This window comes from Canis aureus, chromosome 7 (genome assembly GCF_053574225.1).
Source record: "Canis aureus isolate CA01 chromosome 7, VMU_Caureus_v.1.0, whole genome shotgun sequence".
Classification (NCBI taxonomy): Eukaryota; Metazoa; Chordata; class Mammalia; order Carnivora; family Canidae; genus Canis; species Canis aureus.
The window spans coordinates 13,599,089-13,618,833 of record NC_135617.1 but is presented as its reverse complement, the minus strand read 5'-3'; the positions used below and the strand labels follow the sequence as shown (position 1 = coordinate 13,618,833).

At 35.8% G+C, this 19,745-nt stretch overlaps 1 protein-coding gene across 5 annotated transcripts in view; it reads left to right on the top strand.

Moving 5' to 3' along the window:
- The window catches only part of GRIK2 (glutamate ionotropic receptor kainate type subunit 2), a 1,064,497-nt gene that overhangs the window by 53,623 nt on the left and 991,129 nt on the right, over positions 1–19,745 (top strand). For 4 of the 5 annotated variants that reach the window (XM_077902956.1, XM_077902954.1, XM_077902958.1 and 1 more), the window contains one exon: positions 4,186–4,244. The gene's annotated coding sequence lies outside the window, so the exon portion shown is untranslated. Of the gene's footprint in view, positions 1–1,866; positions 1,983–4,185; positions 4,245–16,567; positions 16,647–19,745 lie in introns of all 5 variants that reach the window. The other variant, XM_077902955.1, reaches the window with a different exon arrangement.

The window sequence follows — 19,745 nt, the reverse complement described above, 5'->3', positions numbered from 1 at the left end:
CTTGTGCGCTCGCTCTCTCTCTCTCTGTCAAATAAATAAATAGAACCTTAAAAAAGACCCAAAACATTTCTAGGGATGCCTGGGCAGTGCAGTCAGTTAAGTGTCCAACTCCTGGTTTTGGCTCAGGTTGTGATCTCCGGGTCGTAGGGTCAAGACCCTCATTGGGCTCTGTGTGCAGTGCAGAGTCTGCTTGAAATTCTCTCTCCGTCTCCCTTCCTCCACTAAAATAAATCTTTTAAAAATTTTCTAGGTAACTTTATCTGATTTTATCCTCCACTAAAATAAATCTTTTAAAAAAATTCTAGGTAATTTTATCTGATTTTATCTTCGATTCTTATAATTCTAAGATTGGAATATACTATCTCATTCATAAATCACATCTGTACTTATTTTCTTTGTTAATTTCTTCTATGTATATCCCTTAAGTTTATCACTTGTTTTACTGACCAGATATTCCATAACATCATTTCAATAATATATTGCTTCTATCCATTCAATAGGATTGAATGATTCCTGTCACTTAAATAATGACTCTTCCTACAGAAGAGTAGAGCCTGCTCTACTTTTATTTAGTGATTGCTGGTATCACTGAGACCCATTCTAAAATTATTGATCTGGGTCTCTGGGTAAAGAAGAGCATAACACAAACCAACTTAGGATATTTATTTACAAACTTTAGGCTGTATATATTGGTTCTGTGACTTCATCCTCATGTAACTGCATTGGCCACATCCTCCATAGCTGAGACATGGCTTAAATGCATATCTGGTTTTTATTTCCATTTAATCACCACCACCACCACCCCTTTTTAAAACAGACTTTCCTTTAAATACACTTATATCTCCAGCCAAAGAAAATTCCTCTCCCTTTTCCCCTCGCTCTAAATATGAACTAATTTCAAGGACATTATATGATTGTAAAACAAAATATTTCTTTTTAATTGTAAATGATATGTTATTACTCCTCTTACTTTCTGTTCTGTGTCCTCAGTCTGTTGTATAGTAGTCAAATCTTGTCTTCCAGGTGCCACATTTAGAATTTTCTCTTCATTTTTACTTCATTCTATAACCTTCAATAAATATGGCAAAAAAAAATTCTCATGACAACAGATGATGGTCTTCTTGTACTTCTGGAACATCTGTCCCAGGGGTGAGATGGTCTGACTCCCTGCTTTTTCCGCTTTCTTCTTTTGCTTTGACCTATTTATTTTTAATATAAAATTTTCTCATTAGGGTCATTTTGTATTATTTTAAAAATCTTTTCCTCAATTTTTATTGGAATTAATTTGTTGGCCTGTGGAGACTTGATCTTAGGGAATACTATTTTAAAACTCTTTAAAAAGCTGACTTTTGCCTGCAGACTGCATCCTAGTTAGAGACAAATGCTAGTTTGTTGAAATCTTCTTTTAGTTTTCCTAAGTGATGGAAAATTGAATTGGTTGGAATTTCCTTAAACATAATTTCCATTTATGTAAATCTTCCTTAATTGTGACCCATCAGAATTAGTCTAAAGAGTTCAGATTGCCTACTCCTGTAGAAGGCTTAAGTAAGCTTTTTGTAATTTTTTAAATTAATTTTTTATTGGAGTTCAATTTGCCAACATATAGCATAAAACCCAGTGCTCATCCCACCAAGTGCCCCCCTCAGTGTCCATCACCTAGTCACCCGAACCTCCCACCCACCTCCCTTTCCACTACCCCTTGTTTGTTTCCCAGAATTAGTTGTCTCTCATGTAATTATTTTAAAGTTTATTACAGATTTTTTTTCTGGTGCTTTTATGGAATTAAACTTTACACATTAAATGCAAATAATGTGTTGGGGTACATTTTTAATATTTTAAATTTTTTATTTTATTTTTATTTTATAGAAAGAAAAAATCCTATTTGATATAATGTTAAAAATATCTCTTTGTGTTTTAACACCATGAGAACTGTGTGAACATGACTTAATTGACCTTGTTGCAGCTTACCTTGCCTGGCAAAGGTAAGACTATGAAACAGAAATAATTTGAGTGTTTATTGCAGGATATTCCTATAGATCAATTTTATCAGAGACAATAGTCTGCTTGCCTGGGGGAACTGTTTATTTATTAAATAAGAATTTACTTATCAAGATTCATTTGAAGACCCTCATTTTGCTGCATTTACCAACTTGAAACTGTTATATCACAAACTTTGTTCAATCCTAACCTATTTCCTACCTCAAAAACCTTGCTTAAAACCACTTGATCTGAGCCACTTTCAAATTCTCTTTTCTGACACACTTCTAAGATTCTGTGAAGGGGGCATTCACCCTATTGTATAAATTCAAATAAACTTATTTTTCCTTAATTATCAAGTCACTTGGTGATACTTTAGTAAATTCAACAATCTGGAAAAGTGATGTTTTGTAGAACTTCATGCAATGATAGAAATATCCAGTATAGTAGTCACTAGCCACAAGTGCACTTGAAATGTGGCTAAGCATGACTAAGGAACTAATTTTTATTCTATTTAATATCAATTACTTTAAACTTAAATTTAAATATCCACGTGTGGCTAGAGTCTACCATATTGGGTAAGATAGATTTTGGAGGTTTCACTGAGATTCAACTGAAACACCATCTTACCACCATGGCTAAGACCCTCAAACCCAGAAACAGTACTCTATTGATGTTTCTTGAGCTCAGTGGTCTCTGGCTATGACAGGGAAAAAGGTAAATCTTGCCAATTATTTTTCATGTCATAAGAAATGTCAAATTTATATTCTCTTTCAGGAAACAGAATTTTTTAATGGATATCTTTATTATCTGATAAGATTTGAAAGCTTTCATCCTTACTGAAAATCTGCTTTCTTGCTAACAACTCTATTTGTCTTTGTCTTAGTCTTTGTGTATGTGTGTGAGAGAGACAGAGACAGAGAGACAGAGACAGAGACATACATGTAGAAAGAGAGAGGCATAGAGAGAGTTTGTGTCATAAGAGGAAAGAGAAAGAGCATAGGCTCCAATAAACCTATTTCTCAAGCTCTCCCCAGGGACTAAGGACTGCAGAAATAATCACTCAGGCTAGTTTCCTTTAGATAAATCTTACCTTATGTTACTTATCAGTGAGAATCTTATAAGACTAAGGCAACTCTTGATTTATTTTTCCCTTGAGAATGTGATTATGGACGATATCTTTTCTCTAGAACTTCTGTCTGCTGTCACAGATTTTCAGGTCTGTGTACTTGACTGACTCTGACGGAGAGGTTGTGTGATATGGCAGGTGCATGCCAATCATTTGAGGACCCAAGACACAAGGTGCCTCACATGCTTTAGATGGATTGTTGCTAGCCTTTCAAAGGTTCATCTCCTGTAAAATTAAATCTATGTACTTAGATCTTCTGTCTCTAACATGTCTATACTTTAATTGGTCAGATCTCCTGTCTCTAACATGTCTTTACACTTTAATTCAAGTGACTATCCTTCATAATTTCACCAAGTATAATTTAGGTTATAGTCTTACCTTGAGGAACTTTGACATGAAATTGTTCATTTGAGACATATGCTGTAATGAAGGGGAGCAAAATCTCAGATATCCAACTTTTGCATTGATTTTATTGTTATGAGGAAGCTTCTAAAAGAAATTCCAATTTGTTTTGTTTTTTTAAGACTTTATTTATTCATGAGAGAGACACACACACACACACACACACACACACAGAGGCAGAGACACAGGCAGAAGGAGAAGCAGGCTCCACGCAGGGAGCCGGATGTGGGACTCGAGCCCAGGTCTCTAGGATCACGCCCTGGGCTGACAGCGGCGCTAAACCGCTGAGCCACCCAGGCGGCCCTCCAATTTGCTTTTTAAAAAGATTTCTTTGCATGAGACAAAAATATGAAAAACGTGTAACTTTTTTTTTTTAAAGATTTATTTATTTATTCATGATAGACATAGAGAGAGAGAGAGAGGCAGACACAGGCAGAGGGAGAAGCAGGCTCCATGCCGGGAGTCCGTCGCGGGACTCAATCCCAAGACTGTAGGATCAGGCCCTGGGCCAAAGGCAGGCGCTAAACCGCTGAGCCACCCAGGGATTCCCATAACTATCTTTTTAAAAAAATATATTCCCAATAACAACTTAAACCTAATGGCTTTTATTTTATTATTCCTTTGTTTATCTTTTGACCCTTATTACATTGTCTCTACTCCTCTTTTGTTTCTTCTAGGTATCCAGAAACCCATGAAATTCAACTGTCTTGTAAAGTTAAAGCTCCTTTAAAAAAAGGTAAGCTTTTTATTTTATGGTCAATTTTAAGCTCCAAGTCATATCAAGACTGGTCTAAGCTGAAAGCCATTGCCAAAGATTTTCAGAAGCTTAGATAAGATAAGTAGACATTTACAGAGGAATTTAAGATAGTTCTTAGAACATAAAATTCAGGCTCCAAGATCAATATTAGTTGGTTCATATCGTAAGAGGAATTCTATGTACAAAAATTGCATGAAAAAGGAAGATGAGGAAGACCATAAGGGTTGCTTGAGAATACTCTGAATTACACAGGAAACCAGAAGGATTTAGAGAAGCCATGGAATTGATAAATTAAAAGCTCTTCAAATAATATTTTTCTTCAGATCTCTTATTGATAATCAGATCACAGCTTCCTAGATAAACTGAACTTTGATTCTCTGGGTTTGTTTTGTTTTGTTTTGTTTTTGTTTAAATCAAGCCCAGGTAGAAGATTACTACATGGTAATAAGTTCTTTGTAGACAAAAAATTCTATGATATTGGCAAAAAGCTGGGGGATGAACTCATTGAGGTTCAGATTGATCTAAATTTTCATAATATCATCAAAAACTAGAAGCTAAGAAATAACTCAAGTCAATGTAATAATCAAAAGCCAAATAGGCAAAGAAGATTAGTCATACCTTATACTAGTCCCTGTGACACTCCAATTCTCCTAATAAAAAAAACCTGTGATTGAGAACATAGATTTGTTCAGGACCTTAAGCCCAAATAAATGAGTCATACTTATACTATGCTTCTCTGAGGTACCAATTCTCAATACTATGTTATCTTCAGTACTAACATTATAATCACATATTTTGCTTTCTTTTGTGCCCCTTTAGATCAACATAGTCAATATCTGGTAGTGGCCCCCTCTCCCTTCACCACCGGGAGGTTCAGCAATTCACTGGGCAGTTCTGCCTTGGGGATTTACTGTGGCACTCTCTTATTTTCCACAGGTTTTTATTTTTTTTTATTTTATTTTTTTTTCCACAGGTTTTTAATTAGAACTTTCAGGATTCTTAATTTTTCTTATCTGACATGTAGACCAATTTTTGTTATGTTCTCAAGATGATGTGAACTTGAAGACTGACTCCTATTTTTAGTTACTAACAGACTTATTATAAACATCCCTAGAAAATCCTGATTTAGTATCATTTATCAATAGGTCATCTTAATTCTGAAACTGGAAAATTTTAGGCAAGACATGCCATGACATATTTCAATTAACTCTTAGAAGATAACTTGTTATCATGGAGCACCAGGATGGCTCAGTTGGTTAAAGTCTGTCTTCTGCTCATATCATGATCTAAGGGTGCTGGGATTGAGCCCTGCATCAGGCTCCATGCTCAGTGAGGAATCTACTTGTCCTTCTCCCTCTGCCCCTCCCCCTGCTGGTGTGTGCTCTCTCTTTCTCTCTCTCTGTTTCTCTCAAGTAAATAAATAAAATCTTAAAAAAAAAATTAACCTGTTATCAGAAGTAAATTTCGTTCAGATGGTAGAATTTTGTGTACTTGCCAGAGCTTTCAAATTAGCAAGAGATAAGAGTTAACATAGATACTCATATCAAGTAGGCCATTGGAGTAATTCATGATTTTTAAATCCTTTAGAAAAAGAGGATTTTTATAAATTACGGTTATACTACGCACACATGCACACACACTCAATCTTAGTCCATTTGGTAAACTATAAAAAATACCATAGGCTGGGTGGCTCAAATAACATTTATTTCTCACAGTTCTAGGGTCTGGGAAGTCTCAGGTTGAGGTGCTAGTAGACTCAGTGTCGAATGAGGACCTGCTTCTTGGTTTATAGACTTCCATCTTCTCATTATGTATTCACAAGGCAGAGGCAAAGAACTCTATGATGTCTTTTTTGTAAGAGCACTAAACTGTTTTTAAAGCCTCCGCCTTATAATACCATCACATTAGAGGTTAAGATTTCAGCCTTCAAATCTGGGGGAGACACAAACATTCTATGCATATATCAAAAAATTTACCACTTTAACCACTTTTAAATGTACCATTTGGGGGCATATCATGAAACTGTAACTCCTCATTGTCATCTCCCACTAGCCCTAGTAATCTCTATTCTATTTTCTGTCTCTATGAATTTTTAGGTACCTTATATAAGTGAAATCATATAATATTTTTCCTTGTGTATCTGGTTTATCTCAGTTAGCATCATATAACATATTAATACAACATAAACTATTTTCTACAGTGACTGCATCATTTTAGATTCCTACCAGCAAAGCACCACTGTTCTAATTTCTTCACATCCCCACTAACCTTTGTTATTTTTCATATTTTTGATACTAGCCATCCTAATGAGTATGAATTGGTAACAATGAATGTTTTTAACCCCTGCCATTAACCCAGTTAAAATTGGTAACAGATTAAATGACTCCTAAATGCTCTTGTACTTCCTAAAGGGATGGCTATCATAAATGTTGAAGCTATGCAAAAACAGCATGAAAGCCAAAGGAAATGCCTAGATAATGAATATAGCAGGTAGGCCTTACTAAGTTCCTGGCCCTGATAATAGTCCTAGAAGCCAACTCTTTTGAGAGACTGAAGGTAGCTATTATAGGATGCCACTGATTGACTCCAGGAGAAATTGCAGTTTTAAATTGCAATAAGATTATCTCTGACACTCCAGAGTAGACACTTGGTGACACTAGAGGATCTTAACTAGAATCTTGCCAAAATTTCACTTGAAACTACTCACCACAATAAAGACAAATTGACCACTATAGTCACTCAACATTGGTGGGGATATTTTTACTAAGATTGCTAAGGATATCTCTGGTACATGGCTATATAGAAGGGACATGGACAATAGTCCACGCCTCAAAGTCCCTGTGAACATTTTTAAAGGAGTTCATATAATTAATTACTTCTATTTTTTAAAATTGAGATGTAATTGAAACATAACATTACATTAGTTTCAAATGTACAACATAATGATTCAATATTTGTATATATTTTGAAATGGCTATCACAATAAGTCTACTTAACATCCTTCATCATTTGGGTTTTGAATATGTCATCCTGGTCATTGTTTACTTATTCTTAGAGTAGATCAAAGCACTTCCTTTCTGGGAAGCTGTTGTTCTGACAATAGCAAAAACACATCTCTTGATTTTATGTTTCCAAATCTCCAGTGATAAAGGTACTACTTTTATTGGGACTGTTAAAAAATTTTGGAAAGTCTGGAGCTTAGAAGCAAATTGTAATTCTTTCAACTGTGTGCTTTCTGTATTCCTTTTTTTTTTAAATATGTATTTATTTATTTAGAGAGAGAAAGCGAAAGCACGGGGAGGGGTGGAGAGTCTTAAGCAGACTCCACATTGAGTATGGAGCCCCATGTGGGGCTCAGTCACAACACCCTGAGATCATGACCTGAATCAAAACCAAGAATTGGCTCTCAACTGAATGTGCCACCATCACTCCACTTTCTGTATTCTTATTCTCTCCTAAGAATAAGGCCAACACCTGGATGCAATTTGTTCATGATTTAGATTTGGGTTAAACATAAAATTGAACCAACTGCTGTGCTTGCAACCATTTTTCTGAGTGTTAACTAACTCCTTTTAGTTCTAATCATTTATAATAAAACATTTGATTTTGTCAGTCATTGTCTCAATTATTAATGTATGGTTTTTGTTTTGGTTGCTATTTATTTATTTATTCTGTGGAAAACAGCACATCAGGCAGAAAACTAAAACCTCTTTTATGTCATAGGAAGGTTTAGGAAGGATAGGAAGGATAGGAAGGATAGGAAGGATAGGAAGATAGGAGGATAGGAAGAGAAGTTTCTGTAACACCCAGACATCACTCATAGGAGTTTTATGTCATACCTAGGAGGTTAGGAAGAGAAGTTTCTGTAACACCCAGACATCACTCATAGGAGACCATCTCTATATAACTGAACTTTCACAGAGTTAAGACTCAGCAAGTGAACCTGTGGAATTTATTAAATACCTATCTCATGTTACAGACCTTACAAACAAGGTTTACTATGTAGGAAGTTTTTGGGTTCCCCTATACGGTATAACATTTCATCTATTTCATGGCATTGTTACTATGTATTCTCCCAACCTAACTACCCCTGAATAGTGCAAAACTATACAATAAGGCAAGGCATCCACATAGGGGTATTTTGCCTGAAAACTTGTCATTGAGATGTCCCCTACCATAGATATCAAATTTGCAATACAGAAGCCTACTGACTACTATCAATAAACTGGACAGGTATCTGTTATCTTAGTAAATTGATGCCTGTTTCAGAGTATTCAGTAGTCTCTGATATCACTTGATCTACATTTGGGTCTACTATTTTACACTCAGAGAAAGAGATTATTACGTAGCTTGTCAAGGAGAAAAGCCCAGATCTCTGTGGAGATCTGAAAATTTAACTCTTTAAGGGAAATTATGAAGTTTCTTTTCTGTCCTAAGCCTCTTTATATCACTCCTTACTAGACACATGGTATGGTTCAGAGATTTAAAAGGGAGTTAGATAATGTCAGAAATCCATAGAACTCCTTCTCTGTTCACAAAGTAAGAAGACAATACATAACTGAACTGGACTTCAGAAGTATTATATGTACCACTTTAGGAAAAGAATATGGTTTTTATAATCCAATAGATATTTCTATTTATTAGTACTAAGAGGGTCCAGGAAACAAATAAAGGAAATTATGAGATTAGGTAATTTAGGCAATGTGCCCATATCTAGTCTGTAGGCTTCATTGTGGATGCAGTCTGTTCTCCTGAATTAATTAGACGACCCTTGGTTTTTGGCTTAGGTGTGGACTATATAATCTTATCATAGTATTCTTAGTGTTTGACTGTTATAATGCTCAAATATGTAACCTCTAGAATTTTATTTTTTTATTTTTTTATATTTTTTCTCCCTTAGTGTTTTCTTTTTTTTAAAAAAAAATTTTATTTGTTTATTCATGAGACACAGAGAGAGAGAGAGAGAGAGAGAGGCAGAGACACAGGCAGAGGGAGAAGCAGCCTCCATGCAGGGAACCCTATGTGGGACTCAATCCCGGGTCTCCAGGATCAGGCCCTGGGCTAAAGGTGGTGCTAAACCGCCAAGCCACCCAGGCTGCCCCAACCTCTAGAATTCTAAATGCCTTTCATAGGCACTGTTCCATCAAATGAGAAAAGAACAAGAAAACCTGATATATGTATTGGTTGAAATGACCACCAACAGAACTCTGTTATGTAATGATGACTCTACAGACATCTATTTAATCATTTCCCCTTATGATAACCACCTATACTCAGGCGAAAGAATTAAAGAATGGTCAAAAGGGAAGGCCCAGTAATAAGACCATCTGTTTCAAAAGGACTTCAAAAAGATTTTAGACTAATTATATCAACCGGTTTTAGTTGCTTGTTCCATGAGAATTTTGCCTGGGAGAAATAAAGCCATAAACCCATAAGTAACTTTTGTTTTAGGCATTTCCTACAGATCAATTTATTGCAGACAAAAAAATCTCACCTGGGCATTCTGCTTACTTATTAAACAGGAATTTACTTTCTAAGACTTGCTTCAAGACACCTGCTTTGCTATGTCTACCAATCCTATACTGTTATAAACACAAATTTTTTTATTGAATCATGATCAGTTCCCTACCTAGAAAGAGCACCTTTATTTATTTATTTATTTTTTTTTTATTGGTGTTCAATTTACTAACATACAGAATAACACCCAGTGCCCGTCACCCATTCACTCCCACCCCCCGCCCTCCTCCCCTTCTACCACCCCTAGTTCGTTTCCCAGAGTTAGCAGTCTTTATGTTCTGTCTCCCTTTCTGATATTTCCCACACATTTCTTCTCCCTTCCCTTATTTTCCCTTTCACTATTATTTATATTCCCCAAATGAATGAGAACATATAATGTTTGTCCTTCTCCGACTGACTTACTTCACTCAGCATAATACCCTCCAGTTCCATCCACGTTGAAGCAAATGGTGGGTATTTGTCATTTCTAATAGCTGAGTAATATTCCATTGTATACATAAACCACATCTTCTTTATCCATTCATCTTTCGTTGGACACCGAGGCTCCTTCCACAGTTTGGCTATCGTGGCCATTGCTGCTAGAAACATCGGGGTGCAGGTGTCCCAGCGTTTCATTGCATTTGTATCTTTGGGGTAAATCCCCAACAGTGCAATTGCTGGGTCGTAGCGCAGGTATATTTTTAACTGTTTGAGGAACCTCCACACAGTTTTCCACAGTGGCTGCACCAGTTCACATTCCCACCAACAGTGTAAGAGGGTTCCCTTTTCTCCGCATCCTCTCCAACATTTGTTGTTTCCTGCCTTGTTAATTTTTCCCATTCTCACTGGTGTGAGGTGGTATCTCATTGTGGTTTTGATTTGTATTTCCCTGATGGCAAGTGATGCAGAGCATTTTCTCATGTGCATGTTGGCCATGTCTATGTCTTCTTCTGTGAGATTTCTGTTCATGTCTTTTGCCCATTTCATGATTGGATTGTTTGTTTCTTTGGTGTTGAGTTTAATAAGTTCTTTATAGATCTTGGAAACTAGCCCTTTATCTGATATGTCATTTGCAAATATCTTCTCCCATTCTGTAGGTTGTCTTTGAGTTTTGTTGACTGTATCCTTTGCTGTGCAAAAGCTTCTTATCTTGATGAAGTCCCAATAGTTCATTTTTGCTTTTGTTTCTTTTGCCTTCATGGATGTATCTTGCAAGAAGTTACTATGGCCGAGTTCAAAAAGGGGAAAGAGCACCTTTAATCACTTGAGCTCAAACTTCAGTCTTATAAATATCTCATTTCTGACATTATTCTTCTGAGACACGGGTAAGACTGTCAAAGGGTGCTCTTCCTCAATGCAATGAGTCCAAATAAACTTGATTTGGTTTTATTAACAAGCTATTGGGTGATATTTTGAAGATTTCAGCAAAAAAATTATACAAATACCTTTCTAAAAAGGTGGAATTTATGTTTCTCATAAAGTTTTAATGTTTTTGTGAAATGGATTATTTTAGGAGTTTAGAAAACTATTTTTATAGATAAAAAATTATTGACTTGTAAAATTTTCTTTTAAAATTTGTTCAAAAACTAAGTATATTATAGAAGTCTAATAAGCCAGAATTTTTGGTCTATAAGGGTTAGTTGGTATTCTTTTCAGTAGGTATGAAGTTATTTCCATACATTAAACACATTTTGAAAAATGTAAGTGAGGTGAAAAAAATCAAATTTTGCTGCTTATTCAGTGGCATACATTTCCCAATCAAAAATAAGAAAAAAGGGGTAGCCCGGGTAGCTCAGCGGTTTGGCGCTGCCGTCAGTCCAGGGCGTGATACTGGAGACCCAGGATTGAGTCCTGTATCGGGCTCCCTGCATGGAGCCTGCTTCTCCCTCTGCTTGTGTCTCTGCCTCTCTCTCTCTCTCTCTCTCTCTCTCTCTCTCTGTGTGTGTGTCTCTCATGAGTAAATAAATAAAATCTAATCTAAAATAATAGTAATAATAAAGAAAAATAGACAAGCTATCATTGACAGTGTGAAGAGAAAGAGGTATGGTGAAATTCAAAGAACTTTAGACACTAAGTAATAGAGGGCATTTAAATACAGTTCACATTTGGAATAAGGTTTTATTGAGATAAAGTTTGTTAAAATTAGTACTATAGCTATCAAATTGAGTATTGATTTTGTGTATTTATATATTGTACTGTCTAGAAGTGAAATGATGAAAGTTAAGAGATTAGATGAAACTAGGATGAGGAGAAAGAGGACAGTTAAGTGACCCAAATTCCAGTTAAAAATGACTGACTGAAATAAATGAAAGAATTTTAGATATCAAGAGGAAAAATAAGAAATTTAGCTGTTTGAAATAATATTGTAACTGACTTCAAAGAAATGTAGATTCATTGCATTACACTTTTCCTTATTGGAAATAGGAGTTACATAAAGTTACTCTTTTATTTTTATTTTGTCTATGTTATGCTATTCCAAATGTTTCAACTATGTAGGAAAAGAAAATCAGAGAAATTGACTGAATAACTAAGGTATATGACTGGTTGTCCGGGTGTCCTAGGATCTAGCACACATTAACAAAACTTATTTATTGAATAAAAATATACATTTGGACATTAACTGTCTTAGCAGTGATTTTCATTTTAGTGCAATTATGCTTATATTCTTCCTAAAACTTGTGCATTGCAACATACTCCTTTTATAAATCCTGACTCTCAAAATATTTATTTGAGATAGATAAAAAAATATGTTTCACTATTAATGAAGTGATAATCATTGAAGTCAAGTAGATTGGACAATATTATACACAGTAGAAATGTTTTGCAGATCCCCTCTGTATTTTCTTCATAGTTGATATATGTTATCAACATATTGATGTATGTTCTCTTTATAGATGTCATATTTTAAGGATGTGAATAGAATGGCAAATCACTGTATTACATGCTGACAATATTTCTTCAGTAGAAAACATCTCTGTTTCTCATCATTATGAAGAATCATACTTTTCATGTTTTAATACTCAAGAATACCCATAATAACCAGAGACCCAAGCTTCATTATGACCAATGTGAGAGAATGCATCCCTTCCCACAACAAAATTAAGAGTCCTCCCTTGAGCCATGGAAACCAATGGGCACCATTTACTGATTGACTTACACCTGGAAATTTGGACCAGTGACTATGGAAAGAAGGATGGATTTATCCTGATTGCCTGTGGCCCAGTTCTTTGCTGGAGCTGGGGCCATTTTGCTCTAACCCATATAGTAGCAAAGAATGGATACTGGGAAGATAATCACAATATAATGCTGCCTGTCTCTAAACTGATGTTTATGCTGCTTCTCTGGAATTAAATGTGGACTCTTCCTTTCTTTCTGCTTATTGAAATACTTCTCATCTTGTAAGGATAAGATAAGGACTTATTTTTCTTCTACAGGCTACCTTCTTTGACTGTCTCATCAATACTTTTTCCTTTCTCTGTTAAACTTTTATTTTTGTACCCCATAATGTATGACTGGATTACATGCTTTTATTTAAGGTTGACCATATCTCTCTCTCTTTCTCTTTTTAATGGGTTAGGGGACATAAATAAATAACAAAACTTACCCTCATTTGTCACTGTGCAGTTGTGTCATGTGGGCCCCTTTCATGTTCCAAGCCAGATTGTATGCTCTTAGTTGCAGAGATTTTGCCCTTTATTTTTCCTGGCCTCACAGAATTGTGCTCCGAGTATACACAGCAGATTATTATTGTCTAATTCTTAATGATCCAAAAGACAGCATATCTTATTATTGTTATGTTCTTGGTTATTAACATTTTAAAACTTACTTTTAGAGTTTATATTTGGTTTAATCTTAAGATAATATTGATTTTAATAAAAACAAAAACACAAAACAAAAATCCCAAACCTTTAAAATGTCAGTTCAATCACACAACACTCTTAGTCTTAGCTTCATATATCTCATGTTAAGTAAATATATGTTATAAAGGAAGGAAGACTATATAGAAATTATTTTCACCTGGAAAGACATTCTCAGCCATGCAAGAACTATACTCAAACTCTCTTGAGTGCTTAATAAATATTTGGTCTTATTACTCTCTAGTTCATGTTTGCTTATTCATTGGAAAATTAAAATAAATCCCCTAATTTTCATAATGATTTTATCATATATCAATCTTCTTTGTAACTCTTCTGAGAAAGGGTGGTCAATGAGGCATTCTATAAAGGAAGGTTAAAGGTTTTATGACTTTAATCTACATGTAAAATTCATAATTCCAAATACAGTTTTCTTGGCTTGTTCTAATGGATATATTTTTAAATTTATCTAGTGCAATGTCTAAATAAGTTATGAATTACTATAAGCCTCCTCTAAAATATTATTATTTGGATCATAGAAAAACAATTGATATGCTGTAAATTATGTAGTTGTTAATAGTATGAATCCTGGAGCCACACAGTCTGTGTTTGATTCCTAACTGAATGACATTGGACAAGTTACTTCTTGTTACTCAATTTTCTCATTTATAAAATGGTGATTATAAAAATATCTTTATCATAAGATCCTCATGAGCGTTTGATTTAACATTATTTCTAAATATGGGTTGTATACAAAGAATTATAGAATTAGAGATGGTAAAGTGTATTTATTCTTTATTGAAAGATAATTGCTCTTAGATACCACTTAGGTCACTATAATTAAAATGTCTCACATAGGTATGCAAGGACATCTTTTTAGAATCAAAAGGAATAAATTAGCTGTCAGTCAGTTTGGAAGCAGAATAAAGAAAACAGCAGAAATCAAGGCAGTCTCTTTCCCTACTTCTGTCTTATAGGCTGTGAGGTCTCTCTGCTAAGATACCTCTGTGTGTGTTTGTTTCATAATTCCCTTTCTGCAGGTAGACTTCCTCTGCTCCATTTGCTTATAAGACTAACACAGTTACTCCCACCTTGGTATTGCATCTGTATTGGGTCAAATGCCCGAGAGAAATTGACAAGAGTTTTTGAGTTCTTGGATTATTTTTTTTTATTTTTATTTTTTATTTATGATAGTCACACACACAGAGAGAGAGAGAGAGAGGCAGAGACACAGGCAGAGGGAGAAGCAGGCTCCATGCACCGGGAGCCTGACGTGGGATTCGATCCCGGGTCTCCAGGATCGCGCCCTGGGCCAAAGGCAGGTGCCAAACCGCTGCGCCACCCAGGGATCCCGGATTATTTTTGACAGAAATTACAACTGGTCCCACTTAGGTCAGGTAATTGCCCTCATCCAATCAATGAGACCCAGGGTCAGAGTGCCTCTTGCCCACTCAGTAGGGACTGTGGGGCCCACATTTCCTAAAACAAGTATGCGCTGATGGGGAAATTTATTAGCAAGTACCTGATAGATCTTTTTTAGAGATGGGCTTGAAAATTTAACAAAAGCCATGTGAAAACGAAGCAGAGAAGATCAATTAACCAACCTAATCAATTTAGTTTTAAAGTTTGGATGACATACATTTTCATTGAACACTTTTTGTAAGGACAAGAGTTTTTTTTCTCAAATCATTATAGAAATTTTGAACATGAGTGTAAGACTACGCTTTTATGATCACAATTGTGACCTTATACTAATCTCGTTTTTCACTCTAGAGAGCTTTACAAAATGATACACTTGGAAAATATTTTATCCAATTCTGGATGGGTAATAACATTGAAAAATGCTATAGGAAATTAAAACCATGTAGGTAGTTTAATTAGATATGATCAATTACTTGAATGGAGTTTAGCTAACACTCTGAAAAGTATATAATTTCAAAACAGTGAGAATATGCTATAATTTACCCAATCTTCTCAGTCAGTGGACTTTAAGTATTGCTTCTCAGTGGGCCTTCCCATCTATCCCTTTAGCTTTACTTTTGCCACATGACTTGGAGAATGATGGCAGTCCTGCCTGCCCTTAGCATCACATGGCAGGAGCAAGAGTAAAAATGGAAGCTCATATATCAAATGTCTAAATATATAAAGTTACAAATCTGGCCAATAAACTATTATATAAAATGTGTTCCTTCCTCTTCCTTTGAAAATGGACCTTCATAATGATTTGAAAAGCCAAAGTTAGAAATTTCAGACTCCTTGAAGTTCTGCACTCAAACGAGATGGTCCACCCTCTTCTCTTCCTACCTCTGTCTCTATAAGGCACTAAACAACCATGCATGTGGTTGACTTGATCTAGTGTCCGATCTCTTAGCATACCTTCTACGATTATCTACTCTTGGCCATTTCTCAGTCTGTGGTATGTACACCTGAGACAATCTACCCTTAGGAGGATGGAACAAAGGAGGAGATGTTTGCAGGGCAAGCAATGAGAAAATGCTATAATTTACCCCTGCTTCTCAGTCAGTGGACTTTTAGTGTCGCTTTCAGTGGACCTTTCCATGTGTCACTTTAGCATTACTTTTGGCATATGACTTGGAGAATGATGGCAGTCTTGCCTGCCCTTAGAAGAATGAGGGCTCACACCAGACAATGAATCTGATAGTACTTTGATCTTGGACTTCTAGCTTCCAGAACTGTGAGAAATAAATGCTTGTTGTTTATAAGCAATTAAGACTATGGTATTTTTTGTTACAGAAGCCCAAATGGCCTAAGTATAATTCCCTAAAGCTGGAATGAATTCTCTTGCTGATCTGTTGTGAAGCATTTTCTTGACTTCCAAGCTCTTGCCTTCGGCAATATTTCACAGCATTTAAATGCAAGGTATCCCCTTGGAAGGGTATAACTAAAATATAACTTAAGTTTTTGACCCTTATGTGTCTACTTTGTTTACAGGAAGCTGCCCATTGAAGCTTCTTTTCTTTCCTTGACATTATGGTGCTCTAGCCAGACTTTTGTATTCATAGCTCTCCAGGTAGGAAGTAAGCATTAGTCTCTCTGTTTAAGTATGTCCTATTCTCTTAGAGGACTATTGCCAAATTCTTTTAATATCAACCTTTGATGGTTAATTTTATGTGTCAACTGGAGTGTGACACAGGTTCCCAGATTAAGCATTATTTCTGGGTGTGTCTGTGGGGGTGTTTCCAGATGATAGTAACATTTGAATTAGTGGACTTGGGAGATTGCCCTAGCCAATGTGGGTGGGCATCATCTGATCCACAGAGGGCCTGATTAGACCAAAAGCCTAAGGAAGGAGATATTTATCCCTTTTTACCTGCTTCACTGAATGAGCTGAGACATCTCATCTTCTGCCCTTAGACCAGAATTTATACTATCTGATTTCCTGAGTTTTCAGCTTGCAGATGGCAGATCATGGGACTTATTAGCTTTCATAATTGTGTGAGCCAATTCCTCATAGTAAATCTGAAAGATGATAGATAGATAGATAGATAGATAGATAGATAGATAGATAGATAGATAAATGATAGATGATAGATAGATGATAGATAGATAGATAGATAGATAGATAGATAGATAGATAGATAGATGATAGATAGATAGATCTCCTATTAGTTCTGTTTCTCTAGGAACCCTAATAGACAGCCTCATATTTTTTCCCTCCAGTGGCAGCCCTGTAGTGGGCATATGAGCACCTGCAAGTTAGTAAACGTCCAGCCAAGGAATAATATGCTAAGAAACAGGAAAAATCACTTTTGTCGACCTGTTCCTTCTGTTATCTAATTTAATTTTCATATGAGTATTGAAATCTGTTGAATGATATTATTTTCTCTACTTTACAAATGAGTAAATGAATCCTCAGAAGTTAAGTGACTGACTCCAATCAGCTACAGGTTCATTCTAGAGTAGAGCCATTTTTTTACATCTATTTCCAGATTTAAGATTCAACTCTTTATACCAAATCGCATACCTTAAAAGTCTGTTGAACTCTGGAATCAATATATTTCTTAGATATTTAAGACTTAAACAAATAGAAGAAAAATAAATCCTGAATAAGTGATTTAATATTTATTTTTTTTTAATTTTTAAAAAGTCTTTTAAAAAGCTACTAGGAAGGAAAAAAAAAGACCTGATTCAATACTCATTTCTATATGCTTCCTACTTATTTTTCAGAGCTGTGACAGAGCTGTCTTCTTCACTTTGACATAAACACTCTCTCCACAGTCACTAAGAAATTAAGAAAACCTCATTTATTTTTCCAGGGTCCATTAACAAGTCCATATTTTATTTGTCTTCCATCTTCATTTTCGGCTGCGCCTCGCTAATAAGAAAAAGCTAACATTTTTTTCGAGCAATCAAAATCCATTCACAATACTGATTTCCAATTATTTAAAGAATGAATTGCATTTTGCGATTTTGGCTGTTTTAAAAAGTGGATTCAGTAAATATCTTGCCTGGAAATAGAGATAATAGGTTCATCATGGATATTGTCCCTTAAGTCGGAGTTACACAACAGTAGTTTGTTTAATCCTTTCCTTTCCCTTGCCCCTGGTAATGACATTTCATTAACATTTTAACTTCTATGGAAAAAAAAAATTATTTCGGCTTAGAGCTTTAATAACCTACCTAGGGTATGTTTTACGTGAGCCTGCATTTTTAAAAAAGAAGCTTCTAATGGGTTCTAATATTAGTTTTCATTTTGAATTCTTAGCAGTGTCTATTGACCCAATGAAAATTTCAATACTGAGTTTTAGCCATATTTATGAAGAAAGACCAAACTCTAACCACATAGACTCGGTACATAAGCATATTTGTGTACCAGGTTTTACTCAGTTCCTTCTTCTTCTTTTTTTTTTTTTTTTTAAAGATTTTACTTATTTATTCATGAGCGACACACACAGAGAGAGAAAGAGACAGACAGAGAGAGAGAGAGAGACAGAGACAAAGGCAGAGAGAGAAGCAGGCTCCATGCAGGGAGCCTGACGTGGGACTCAATCCTGGGTCTCCAAGATCACACCCTGGGCTGCAGGTCTCACTAAACTGCTGTGCCACTGGGGCTGCCCCTACTCTGCCCCTTCCTTCAAATATGACCTTGACGATGATCATCCCTCAAATACCCTTACTTAGGGAATTTGCCACATAACATTCCCATTTCCTCTCTGCTGGGTGGGGAAGGTACATGCCTCTGTTCTAAACAGGCTTATTGGGCATCAGTCCTCTGGAATTTGGAAATTAAAAAATATATATATATAAATTAATGATCTTTTAGAATTATTTTTGAAGACTCACTATTTTTTAAATTAGCTTTAAAATGAAATAATAACTGATCTTACTAAATAGCTAAATTGAACATCAGTGATGTTACAATGCACAACAAATATCCATTTAGTTTCCCCCTGGATGAGGAAAGGTGCCTTAGCATTTGATCTCCTGCCTTCATCACTCATCCTCCTCTTTCCTCTTCTACATCTTTCTACGTAAAATGATTCAGTCTTTATACAGTGCTCAGTTATATAACTGGGCTTGCTTCCCTGATACAGATGGACATGTGTTCATTTTCCCTTTCTCCGGGAAATTCTCTAGTTGTTAGCTTTTTCCTTCTGCTCCAATTTCTCTCTCCTTTATTCTTTATATTAAGTGACTCCCTGTTTCCCTATAATACCCTGTAATGGCTACTGCTGCTCCTCTCTCTCTCATGCTTTCAGGGCTGCTTTTATAGTCTCACCCCATGCCAGGCAGGCTGTACAGATTTTCCCTGAACTCTCTGGCTTCTCCTCTATGCTACTCATCTGGGCCCAGAGGTCACATGCTCTGGGGCCACCTGGCCCATAGGTTAGGGCTCGTGTCACTTGCTTCATAAAGGGGTGTTCTTATTTAGACTATCCACCAGGACTTTACTGTTTGTCTATGGTTGAGGTAGGAGTACATACCAGTCAGCATATGGTCACATTACTCTGGACATTAGCCCAATCATTATCCTATAGCCATTGAGCCTTGTTTTCTTCTGTCTTCTTCTCTGAATGACAGGGGAGAACTATTTTCTCCTTTGAGAAATTAAATATTTGCAGAGAGGAATCTGGCTGGCAAGAAATTCCCTCAAATTAAATTCCTTCAT